Source organism: Squalius cephalus, assembly GCF_949319135.1.
Source record: "Squalius cephalus genome assembly, chromosome: 7".
Taxonomy (NCBI): Eukaryota; Metazoa; Chordata; class Actinopteri; order Cypriniformes; family Leuciscidae; genus Squalius; species Squalius cephalus.
Window position 1 is genome coordinate 2,788,668 of NC_137128.1, and position 11,862 is coordinate 2,800,529.

General features: G+C 41.0%; 1 long non-coding RNA gene across 1 annotated transcript; it reads right to left on the reverse strand.

The window, feature by feature from the left end:
* Nucleotides 1-6,877: 6,877 nt before the first annotated feature.
* On the reverse strand, nucleotides 6,878-10,677 carry LOC307160928. The gene is made up of 3 exons (XR_013821657.1): nucleotides 10,414-10,677; nucleotides 9,391-9,483; nucleotides 6,878-7,838 (listed from the first exon to the last, which is right to left on the reverse strand). It is a non-coding gene; the product is annotated as an uncharacterized lncRNA (long non-coding RNA).
* Nucleotides 10,678-11,862: the final 1,185 nt, after the last annotated feature.

Consider the following 11,862-nt stretch of genomic DNA (forward strand, 5'->3'; position numbering starts at 1 on the left):
GTCCTGACAACCACTGGACGACACATGTACTCGTCACTGCCCTGAAGCGCCAATCAGCCTTTTAAATGTCAACCGCCCGTTGGGCTCATTGTGTTGTCTCGTTCTTCATCGAGCAAGGATACGTGAGTATTGCGTTTTATTTTCCTCAGCTAAATAAGACACGTAATTATTCAAACACAGCTACAACTTCATTTTCTAATGTGACTAATGTAGCCTCGCTTGCACTGTTTAGTTTTTCATTTCATTTGTCTGCTATTTAGTCTCATTCGTTTCTTTGCTCCTCTGGATGTGTGGATGTTTCCTGGACTGATTCCGTTTTATTGTCCGGCTTTCGACTACTGTCTACCATGTACAGAACCGGTTTTGTTCATTAAATGTTCTGATGTTCTATGTTTTATTTATTATACTTAAAAGAAATTTGTATATTCATTTATTTCTTTTTTTTCTTCTTTTTTTCCACAAATGTATGACTTTTGGAAGTGCAATTTGATTGTGCAGTTAGTTTTAATAAAGTTGAATTAACGTAACCTTCTGTAATTTTTACTCTTTTTACTCTTCAAAAATTGTCAGAATGTTGTCTCTCAGTTGCTGAATGTCGCGCAACAATGTTGCTACAGCCCTGTCGTGTCTTACAATTCTACGTTGTTACTAGGGTTGGGTACCGAAACCCGGTTCCAATAGGGAACCGGTTCCGACGTAAACGGTAGTAACCAGACCGAATAATAACGAAACTTTCGGTGCCTGATTTCGGTGCCTGACGTTTTTTTACCGCCCCCTATAAAACATCTCGCGGCACGAATGATCCAATAATAAAACATCTCCAGTTAACCAGCAAAGCATTCATTTAGTTCGTTTGTTAAATAAGAGACGATCTAGCGCTGAAATGTGTTTTTTTAAATCAAGTGATCAAAGTGCTCGTTGCCGCTGCGATCAGTGGCGCGGATACAGTGTTTTCTCGTGGCTCGCGCACACCGCACTTTTCTTCACCCGGACGCGCGCTTCAATACGTTGCGGAGATCGATCTATTTATGAGGCGCCGTCTATATGATTATGTGCACGGAGAGTTTGTGTGTGTGTGCTCGCGTCTCAGATGAGTATGTGCGCGGAGAGTTTGTGTGAGTGTGTGTGTGTGTGTGTGTGTGCTCGCGTCTCAGATGAGTATGTGCGCGGAGAGTTTGTGTGAGTGTGTGTGTGTGTGTGTGTGTGCTCGCGTCTCAGATGAGTATGTGCGCGGAGAGTTCCGCGCGTCTAGTGTGTTGAGTTTATAGAGTTTGCGTGTGTGTGCGTGAGCGACTTTAGAAGTTGTGCATTTCATATGTATTAGTTTGAGCATTCAGCAGTATACATGTAGGCCTAGTATGTGTGACTACCTAGTATACGTGTATGCAAGGGTTTCATATGTGCGTGAATGAAGTTTGATTTAAGCCCTAGATGGCGCCTCATATCTATTCGTTGTGGTGAAATCTCAAAATATAATGGACACAAAGTGTCTCTGCTTGATATACAACCACTGATGAGCATAATCGGTTTAAAAAATAAATAAATAAATAAATAAAAAACTACAAATGCGGATTAGAACCCAAAACCTCTGACACGCTTGACTAAAGTTCAAGTTCAGCTGCCAGTGTTCCTCTTCGGGTAAGTCTAGCATTTTAATGCCAACTGCAAATCTTGCATATCAAGTATGAAGTATATCAATATCAAGTATATTTATATGAGGCTATACTGTGTGTGTTAAATATTTCTGCTCAGTGTCATATTTCTCTGTTCTGTAAAAGTCATAATATGAGAAGACAAAATTTTGATCTTAACTCAAGTGTTTTGTGCTACATCAGTAGCCTTTTAAAGGGCACACTTTTTCATTTAATCAGAAAATCTTTTTCAGAAAATCACACACACACACACACACACACACAGAGGTATTATTTTTTTGATAAAGTGTGCAGTTTAGTTTTCTTAAGTACCGTTTCAAGAACCGTTTAAGCACCGGAACCGTTTGAAAAATACCGAGTAGGTACTGGTATCGGATAAAACCCAACCAATACCCAACCCTAGTTGTTACAATGTTGCGAGCACGTAGACAGCGACGTTGCCATAGAAGAAATGCAACGTGCCACAGACGTTGCCACAACGTAAATGTGTTTGCTGGGATGTCATTTCAGTGTCTGCAGGTAAGTAGCCTATGTTCTCCGACATAAACACATTTGTTTTGGTTAACCTATTTATGTACAATTTAATTCTAAAAATACTTTTAATGTCATACACTTCTTTTCTTGTTACAACAAACCATCGTTCAAAATAATAGCATTTATCTGACATAGAAAGCTTTTGGACGAATAGGCTACCAATTGGCCCAATCTACAGCTACTTGCACACATAGCTAATATATATATATATAGCTAATATAGCTTTCTAATAGCTAACTTGTCCCATTATTTTAGTAACAGTGTGTGTTTTGATCGTAGGTGAAATGATGCTGTTACCTGGTGATTCGATCAAATAGTTGTAGATATCAGGGTATTCCACGTTGGGCCATTCAGTCGGATCATTTTTCCAAAAAAAGGAAGGTAAGGAAAAGGGTCACTGACATAGACCAATAAAATTTAACTTCTCAATATATCTCCTCCTCTCAGGTTCACATAGGGTGGTGAAATAAGAACGGTATCGACATGGTTAAAATTATGAATGTTTTTTTTTTTTATATATTCCGTTAAAAAGCGTTCCAGACGGCGTAGTTCTCATAGTAGTTCGAGAACTAGTTGCGCTCTGTCTCAATTGATCCACTTTTATGTCCTGAAACAACCGGTTTTTGGGTTCGACAGCTTATAAAAATGTATTTCTGGGTTTTTTAGTTGTTTGCTGTACACCTTGTCACACAGCAGCTTTTAGACATTTTTCTGTTTTTTGTTATAAGTCATAAATTACAAGGAGGCAGCCTCTCGCAATGCAAAGTCAGGCCTAGTCCACACGGACACAGGTATTTTTATAACCGGAGTTTTTCCTCCTGCGTTTAAAAAAAAATCCCGTCTACACATGCTTGGTTTAAAAGAAATCTCCGTCTACATGAAAACGCAAAAACACGCACACACCAGCAGGCGGCGATATAACCCTAATCGTAAAGCCACGTTGGCCAATCAGAAGCCTAACACACTCTGACGTCGCAAGGCAAAACCCCCAGTTTTACTGTCTACACGACAACACTGCAACCGCCGTTTCTGAAAATCCTCACCCTGGCAGGGGTTTTCCAAATGTTCGGTTTCAGTGACCTGATACTGCGTTTCCGTGAATGGACGAACGGCCGAAAAAAGTCACGGTTATAAAAATACCCGTGTCCGTGTGGACAAGGCCTCAATGGCGACAGTTGGATTGTTCGGCCATGCAAACAGAAGAACTTGTCAATGTTAGATGGTTTGGAAAAGACTGATTGGTTCACAGATGGCAGAACTCAAGTCCCGACCAAGATAACGGCAGAGGTTGCTTGATCCCACAACAGATATACAAAACAGACCTCCTTCTTCTTGGAGGTTGAAATCTCTTAAAACCACAGAGACTGAGACTTTAACTATAAAAATTCATAAAATCATCACAAAACAATTCTCAATGGACTTATAATCAAACATCGTGCAACTACATAATTCTATTTTCTGTCTACAACCTATATGTGTGTCTAATATGCTTAGATCCCATATAAGTCATGTAATTGTTATAACTATTAGATGTTTGAATGAAAGTGTGTCTTGTTTCCTATCAGCATGATCATATGTTCTTAATTCAAAAGATGGCTTGATTGAAATCTGTGTAAAATTTGATGTATAAATCAGTATGATGTCTGAACTGTGGTCTCTTTTCTCTCTGCTAGAGCTTGAGAGTAAGGAGATCACAGATAACGCATGATTTACGATGAGAAGTGAAGAAAATGCCACCTCTCAAATAAAGACAGTGTCTAATTGGTCAGAACTGACCTAGGAGGTTGGACGAACATTTGAGTTTAAAACCTTAGGACCCGAACAAAGCTTTGGGAGAAGAAAAAGAAGAGATTCAAAAAACGATCATGGAGAAACCATGACGGAGTAACCAGATAGACGAGTAACCATGTAGACGAGCAGAGACGAAAGAACCCAAATTAAGATCAGAAGAACATTGGTTAAACAGCTTCATTAAAGCCATCTAACTACTCTTGTCTCAATTTTCTTTCTTTTCTTAGTTTTCTTTTCTTTTCCGTTGTGAGTCTCGGTTCTAAGTTAAGTTTTGCGGCAAAGTTTCGGTCCACGATTCGACTGCAAAGCCCGCTTCCAGCTTCAAAGACTTTCCATCCATCCGCCATCCACACCACGTGATTGGCCGCTCCAGACATCTATCCAGGCACAGACGCAACGAACCCGGGAAATCCCTTTTACGCTGACAAAAGGGAATCTCCAAAACAAGCAAGTAGCCTCCAGACTCTTAAGCTGAACTGGTGTATTGATATAGATTTAATAACCCGCCTAAGAAACGATAGAAGGGTTAAATTAACTAGATGTACCGCATCGCGGTACAAAATATGACCGCCGCTCAGGCCTGCACTGGCTTTCTACAAAAATAAATGACGTGGAGTAATTTGGCTGTATTGCGTGTTTATGTATATACCTAAAAAAAGTAATAGTATGTGCATGTCTGTCTGTGTGTGTGTGTGTGTGTGTGTGTGTATGTGTGTGTGTTTGTGTATGTGTGTGTCTGTGTGTGTGTGTGTGTGTCTGTGCGTGTATGTATGTGTGCGTACATGTGTGCGCGTGTGTGTTTGTGTGTGTGTGTCTGTGCATGTGGATTTGTATGTGTGTGTATGGGTGTGTGTCTGTGCGTGTGGATGTCAGTGTGTGTGCATGCTTGCGTTTGTTTGTATTCCTGCATGTGTGTGTGTGACAGTATCATCCTAAACCAGCAACCCTTCGCTCAACAGCACCATCTACAGGCCGATGAGTGTACAGTCACTAAATGTGCACATAAATGAATTTATTTTATACCCCCCCATGGATGAAATTCTACAAAACTTAGCAGAGGATACCCCCAGAGGATGTCAAGTTAATCATACACATGAAATATGGTGCAGTTCTGAACATCTCCACTGAAGATAGGGGCAATTAAAGCAGAATAATATTGCATTTTCATTTTTTATTGGAGGGGCGCAAATCACAAATGAGTGATTATGGGCTAGGTTGATGTGGGCCCTTAAGAGCAACATACCATAAAAATTTCTTCATCCTCGGTGCCACGGTTCAGGTAGTTATTTAGGAAAAACTGAATTTTTTTGGGTTTGGGGGGGCCCAGCGCGGGGGGGGCCCAGCGCGGGGGGGGGGGGGGGGGGGGAGTGGCCCCCGGGGACCACACGAAATTTTTCCGTAGAAGTCTAGTGGGGCTACATGCCCACCAAATTTCATGTTCCCCGGTGTTTCGGTGTCCCTGGTATCGTTGACGAAAAATTTACGGGGGCCCCAGCGCAGGGGGGGGAAGTGGCCCCCGGGGACCAAACGAAATTTTTCCGTAAAAGTCTAGTACATTTACATTTACATTTATTCATTTAGCTGACGCTTTTATCCAAAGCGACTTACAATTGCTATATATGTCAGAGGTCGCACGCCTCTGGAGCAACTAGGGGTTAAGTGTCTTGCTCAGGGACACATTGGTGTCTCACAGTGGATTCGAACCCGGGTCTCTCACACCAAAGGCAGGTGTCTTATCCATTGCGCCACACCACACCATAAAAGAGACCAACATACCATAAAAATTTCTTCATCCTCGGTGCCACGGTTCAGGTAGTTATTTAGGAAAAACTGCATTTTTTGGGGTTTGAGGGGGCCCAGCGCGGGGGGGGAGTGGCCCCCGGGGACCAAACGAAATTTTTCCTTAGAAGTCTAGTGGGGCTACATGCCCACCAAATTTCATGTTCCCCGGTGTTTCGGTGTCCCTGGTATCGTTGACGAAAAATTTACGGGGGCCCTAGCGCGGGGGGGGGGGGGGTTGAGTGGCCCCTGGGGACCAAACAAAATTTTTCCATAAAAGTCTAGTAGACCAACATACCATAAAAATTTCTTCATCCTCGGTGCCACGGTTCAGGTAGTTATTTAGGAAAAACTGCATTTTTTGGGGTTTGGGGGGGCCCAGCGCGGGGGGGGGGTGGCCCCCGGGGACCAAACGAAATTTTTCCTTAGAAGTCTAGTGGGGCTACATGCCCACCAAATTTCATGTTCCCCGGTGTTTCGGTGTCCCTGGTATCGTTGACGAAAAATTTAAGGGGGCCCCAGCGCGGGGGGGGAAGTGGCCCCCGGGGACCAAACGAAATTTTTCCGTAAAAGTCTAGTAGACCAACATACCATAAAAATTTCTTCATCCTCGGTGCCACGGTTCAGGTAGTTATTTAGGAAAAACTGCATTTTTTGGGGTTTGGGGGGGCCCAGCGCGGGGGGGGAGTGGCCCCCGGGGACCAAACGAAATTTTTCCTTAGAAGTCTAGTGGGGCTACATGCCCACCAAATTTCATGTTCCCCGGTGTTTCGGTGTCCCCGGTATCGTTGACGAAAAATTTAAGGGGGCCCTAGCGCGGGGGGGGGGGGGGTTGAGTGGCCCCCGGGGACCAAACGAAATTTTTCCATAAAAGTCTAGTAGACCAACATACCATAAAAATTTCTTCATCCTCGGTGCCACGGTTCAGGTAGTTATTTAGGAAAAACTGCATTTTTTGGGGTTTGGGGGGGCCCAGCGCGGGGGGGGGGTGGCCCCCGGTGACCAAACGAAATTTTTCCTTAGAAGTCTAGTGGGGCTACACTGTAAAAACGAACAAGTTCATTCAACTTAAAATAATTTGTAACCTGGCTGCCTTAAAATGTTGTGTTAAGTAAGCTAAGAAAATTCAGTTGTTTGTACATATATTGGAGTTCCTTAAACCTAGAATTAATCGTTGGGGTAACAAAGGTAAAGGCAACAAAATAGTCTGATCAACTTTAATTTAAGTTTAATGAACTAGTTTTTTAGTTACACCAACAAGACATTAAAAGTTGTGTAAACCTGAATCCCAGTTGAGACAACATAAAATGAGTGACACCAACAAACTTTTCTGCTATCTTGAGTTGTTTACACTAAGCATCTTGTTGAGTCAATTTATAATTATTAGTTGTGCAAACAAAATAAAAATTGTCTCAACTATTAATTTTGTTGAATTAACTTATTTTTTTAAGGCAGCCAGGTTACTTTTTCAAGAATAGTTCATTTTAGTTGGAATGTTAAGTTCATTCAACAAACTGAACTGCGTAATTTGCCCACACAACTTAAGTTTCTGTTTTCTAATAGTACTACATAAAAATGATTCATTTGCAAAGAAGAACATACAGAATGCTATTTTATTTGATTTCAAAACAGACAACATCTTTTAATGTACTTAATGTTAAAACACCTTACCATTAAAACACATAGCTAAACATTGACATTTCATATTAATGTTTCTGTAAACATAAACATTTATCTAAAAAAATGTAAACTCTGGTACATAAAACTGTAAATATAGAAATAAAATCGATGCCGATACCACTGCCGATGTCCATGAAAACTTTTTGTATCATCGCGAATGTGTACAAGTTCAGTCACTTGGGATAGTCTATGTCAAGACAGTAAAGAAGACCCATGAGTGAGGAAAAGGCATTTCCAACATCTCCTAGCTCACGTATGATGATGTTCTCTTCCAGCACAACTGCAATGACGACTATCTCCTTTGCTAGAAGTGCTTGGCTCCTTCCGCCGTCTTCAGTATTACAATGAGAAGCCAAGGCCAACGTCAACTTCTTTTGTAGCCTCTTGTTTGGAACTGGTAGTCTAAAGAACATAATGAAGTATTTAGTAATTAAGCATGTACTGTTACAATACCAAACTTGAAAGGGTTAGTTCACCCAAAAATGAAAATTCAGTCATTAATTTCTCACTCGTTTCGTTACAAACCCGTAAGACCTTCGTTCATCTTTGGAACACAAATGAAGATATTTTTGATGAAATCCGAGAGCTTTCTGACCCCTCCATAGACAGCAACGTTATTACCACTTTTCAAGGCCCAGAAAGGCAGTAAAGACATTGTTAAAATAGTCCATGTGACTCATGTGGTTCAACCTTAATGTTATGAAGCATCATGAGAATACTTTATGCACAAAAAAACCCCCAAAATAACGATTTTATTCAACAATTTATTCTCTTCCGTGTCACTCTCCGACGCTGAGAAGACATTGTTGAATAAGTTCGTTATTTTTTTTTTTTTTTACACAAAAGTATTCTCGTGGCTTCATAACATTAAGGTTGAACCACATGAGTCACATGGATTATTTTAACGATGTCTTTTACTGCCATTCTGGGCCTTGAAAAGTGGTAATAACGTTGCTGTCTATGGAGGGGTCAGAAAGCTCTCAGATTTCATAAAAAATATCTTCATTTGTGTTCCAAAGATGAATAACGGTCTTACGGGTTAGGAACGACATTAAGGTGAGTAATTAATGAAAGAATTTTCATTTATGGGTGAACTAACCCTTTAATGTACTACCCTATGTAAAAAAAAAAAAAAAAAAAAAACCTACGTAGTAATTACACAATAGATATTTCAATGTAGTTTTTAGTTTGTCTAGCACTAGAATGTATCCATTTTCCCAAAACCAGAATATGCAATGAAAAACGTGCCTGGTTTTGTACTAAGCTATAAAGGATAAAACTGTAATTATGGCCATAAATTATTGCAGTGACTATGTGAATTTAGTGGGCAGTATTTATAGTGCACTTACACTGACATACAAAAAACATGTTTAAAACAAAGACAGTCATTTAGCTTTGTCTTACATTAAAGGGATAGTTCACCCCAAAATTAAAATTTGCTGTTATTTTACACACCCTCAGGCCATCTAAGATGTAGGTGACTTATCCTTCAGTAGAACAGTGTGGCGACGGGGGCGTGATAACCCTTACGGAACGAAATATATTTCCATATATATATTTCCATATATTTATGACCAATATATGGTGTAAATGCACTGAAAAATATATGAAATAATATATTGCATTAATATATTGTGTTATATATTACAATGTACATAAGGAATTGCCGCTTTTCATATATTGAAAATTGTATTTACAATATATTTAGGCTACACTGTAAAATGTAATTAGTTGAGTGTACTTACAATATGTTAACGCAATATATTATTTCATATATTTGTCAGTATATTTACAACAAATAATATATTGACCACTGTTAAAAAAAAAACTACATATTGGATGGCCTGAGGGTGAGTAAATTAACAGCAAATTTTTATTTTTGGATGAACTATACCTTTAATAAATGTTTTTTACTGTGACAACAGTTACCCATGACATATTGAAATCAACTCACCTCACAGACACGGATGGAACTGTTTGGATCCTGCTCCTTTAGGTAATATGGAAGTCCGAGCAAAGCAGCTGCTCTTCTCTTCTGGTTTGAAGTCTCAACACACACAAAAAAACAGGAACTTTAGAGAAACTGTGACAACTGTAGGACCAAGCATGCTTATAATACTTATTTCTGATAACACTGGGGCTGCTGATATGTCACTTAACGTTACAATCACAAAACTTTGTGATGGTTTTATTAATTAAATGTTTTTGTTCCCACTTACAATAGGGCAGGATGAGTTCTAATTAGGGATTTGTGCTGTCTAACTTATTTACTGTATAGTTCAATATTAAATTATCTAAATTGTTATCCAAATGTCTATTAAGAATAATTATACCATACATAATTCTCAAAATATCCATGATTTATTGTAAAATAACGTTACGACGTCCTCTTCAGCAGCTTGAATATGTTCCCGGTTAACGTTACCATGGCAACTCAACGGTCAGCCACCAGCATTATAGCCTACATAATAATAAAAAAAAGGTTTTAGCCTCTTTCCAGAGTTCAAGTAACTTAAATACTTTGTTTTATACATTTTTATAAAAGCTATTTATTCGTTGTGAAGTGTAAGACTCGCTTCAGAAATATGAATTCCTTCGTCAGACGCAGTTTAAAAAGTGCCAGAGCAAAAACCCAGTGCGCCGCGCGCGAAGTTAATGAATCCTTATAATTCGTCGTCAAGACTTAACTATAAAGAGGGAACGAATTCGTAAAACAAGGAACAAATTTGTGGCCACGATAAATGACATTACAATATACATATTACACAGGGTTGTTGTCAGTGGCCACGATAAATATATTTTTGACCGCATGTCATGTGCAGGTGCAGCAGCAGTGTTTTATGAACACCCGCACATGGAATGCGGACAAAAATATTTTTATCGTGGCCACTGACAACCCTGTGTAACATGTATCTAGTTTACACTTAATTTAACAAGTATTTTTATTAACACAAGTAAGATAGAAGTTCAAGCTTACCTCAGGAACTCTTGATCCATCCAAAATGGAAGTTTCTCGTAGGTCGCCGTCGCACGCGTTGTAGGGGGGCGCTCTGTGGGGTTTCCCACATATTTATGCAGGGGCCGCTCATACAACTAAGAAATATATGTTGCCTGAACTACTCTGATTAAACGGAGTAGTTGGGCACAGGGAAACTTGATATCTTAAGTACACTCAACATTTTAGTTGAACTGACTTATGAAAATGAGTTGAGGTAGCAAAAGCCTCAAATCCTTTTTTACAGTGTACATGCCCACCAAATTTCATGTTCCCCGGTGTTTCGGTGTCCCTGGTATCGTTGACGAATAATTTAAGGGGGCCCCAGCGCGGGGGGGGAAGTGGCCCCCGGGGACCAAATGAAATTTTTCCGTAAAAGTCTAGTAGACCAACATACCATAAAAATTTCTTCATCCTCGGTGCCACGGTTCAGGTAGTTATTTAGGAAAAACTGCATTTTTTGGGGTTTGGGGGGGCCCAGCGCGGGGGGGGAGTGGCCCCCGGGGACCAAACGAAATTTTTCCTTAGAAGTCTAGTGGGGCTACATGCCCACCAAATTTCATGTTCCCCGGTGTTTCGGTGTCCCCGGTATCGTTGACGAAAAATTTAAGGGGGCCCCAGCGCAGGGGGGGAAGTGGCCCCCGGGGACCAAACGAAATTTTTCCGTAAAAGTCTAGTAGACCAACATACCATAAAAATGTCTTCATCCTCGGTGCCACGGTTCAGGTAGTTATTTAGGAAAAACTGCATTTTTTGGGGTTTGGGGGGGCCCAGCGCGGGGGGGGAGTGGCCCCCGGGGACCAAACGAAATTTTTCCTTAGAAGTCTAGTGGGGCTACATGCCCACCAAATTTCATGTTCCCCGGTGTTTCGGTGTCCCTGGTATCGTTGACGAAAAATTTAAGGGGGCCCCAGCGCGGGGGGGGAAGTGGCCCCCGGGGACCAAACGAAATTTTTCCGTAAAAGTCTAGTAGACCAACATACCATAAAAATTTCTTCATCCTCGGTGCCACGGTTCAGGTAGTTATTTAGGAAAAACTGCATTTTTTGGGGTTTGGGGGGGCCCAGCGCGGGGGGGGAGTGGCCCCCGGGGACCAAACGAAATTTTTCCTTAGAAGTCTAGTGGGGCTACATGCCCACCAAATTTCATGTTCCCCGGTGTTTCGGTGTCCCCGGTATCGTTGACGAAAAATTTAAGGGGGCCCTAGCGCGGGGGGGGGGGGGGGGGGGGTTGAGTGGCCCCTGGGGACCAAACGAAATTTTTCCATAAAAGTCTAGTAGACCAACATACCATAAAAATTTCTTCATCCTCGGTGCCACGGTTCAGGTAGTTATTTAGGAAAAACTGCATTTTTTGGGGTTTGGGGGGGCCCAGCGCGGGGGGGGGGTGGCCCCCGGTGACCAAACGAAATTTTTCCTTAGAAGTCTAGTG